At 58.4% G+C, this 1,351-nt stretch overlaps 1 protein-coding gene across 1 annotated transcript in view; it reads left to right on the top strand.

Moving 5' to 3' along the window:
* Nucleotides 1–1,264: 1,264 nt before the first annotated feature.
* Nucleotides 1,265–1,351, top strand: part of ZFPM2 (zinc finger protein, FOG family member 2) — a 307,827-nt gene continuing 307,740 nt past the window's right edge. Inside the window, exon 1 of the mRNA XM_032698256.1 lies at nucleotides 1,265–1,351. This exon is cut by the window's right edge and continues 400 nt beyond it. The gene's annotated coding sequence lies outside the window, so the exon portion shown is untranslated.

Genomic DNA, 1,351 nt, shown 5'->3' with positions numbered 1-1,351 from the left:
TTTACCTGAACGTAAGTAATTTAATTCCTGCTAGTGAAGCTGTAAGAACACTTAATGTTGTACTACATTCATCAGTCAGACCTGAAATTTGTGGAAGCACAAAGACATTTCAGTATCAAATGCCCTAACTTGGCATAAATGAAATCAGGATAATTCTGTTTTGTTTGTGTGGTTGGTGTTTGGTTTTTTCTCCAAGATTTTTGAAAAGTTAGTGTTTGACAAAACTGAGAACGTGGTGATGGGTGTGCAATGCTCAGCAATGCACTGAGGTACAGGGAGCATGGTCTGCTCATACCAAGTTACTTACAACTATATATGTAAATGAGATTATTCAAGTCATTAGAATGTTCAAGAGAAATTTTTTCCTAAAGACACAGACTGTAAACATGAGCATTGCTAATGGTTTTAATTCTGTCAAAACACTTAACTGGTGTAGGTAATGGGAGCGTCAGAAGTTGGCTTCTACTGTGCAAGAAAAAATTTATCACTGTTACCTCTATTTAGAAGGGGAAAACTAAAGCCGAGGGAATCAGTCGGCTTGTCTTCCTCGCTCACTTAAGAGACAAAACCCGATCACTTGTGGGGGGCAAACAGCGATGGCCGCACAGCCAGCATACCCGTGACCCCGGGCTGTCGCAGGCGGGTGCAAGAAGCCGGTGGACGGCGAAGGAAGGACCGTCCTTCCGTCCGTGCGGCGGCCCCGGCGGCGCCCGGGGCTCCGGGCCGGCCCCGGCGGCGGCGGCGCTGCCCGCGCTCGGCGGCACCTGCGAGGCGCAGCCGGGATCGCTCCGTCCGGAGGTGGCGGTGGAAAAACTGCCCTCGGCGCCCAGCCCTGGGCCGTCCGGGACCTCCCGGCCCTGGGGCAGGGCGGCAGGACGGGTTTGCTCTAGCCACGGGCAGCGCTAGGAGCGATGCTCCGCGGCGGGGACAGCCGGCTGTGCCAGGACACCCCGTGCGGGACGGGGACACTCGTGCCGGCTGCCTGTTGTCAGCGAGTTTCCTCTCCCGTTTCCCTGCCGCGCCTCTTTCGCGAAAGTTGCGGCTCTGCCCGCAACCCGCAGCCCTGACAGCGCCGGGACGATTGAAGCCTCCCGCCTCGGCAGCCCGTGCCCCAGAGGCAGGAGGCGATTTGCATGCGGACTTGTCGCTGGTAGCAGCCACTGCCCGTCAAGCCTGACGGACAAACGCCCCCCTCTTTCCGCCCCCCCGTCCCGGAAAGCCCCTCCCTCGCCCCCTCCCTCGGCGGCACCTCCCGCCGCCTGTCAGTCGGAGCGGAGCGCGGCGCGGGCAGCGGAGGCGGCGCGGCAACGGCAGAGAGCGGGCGGGAGAGGGAGAGAGAGAGCGAGGAGCC

Source organism: Chiroxiphia lanceolata, chromosome 1 (genome assembly GCF_009829145.1).
Source record: "Chiroxiphia lanceolata isolate bChiLan1 chromosome 1, bChiLan1.pri, whole genome shotgun sequence".
NCBI lineage: Eukaryota > Metazoa > Chordata > Aves > Passeriformes > Pipridae > Chiroxiphia > Chiroxiphia lanceolata.
This window is presented reverse-complemented; position numbering and strand designations above follow the sequence as displayed.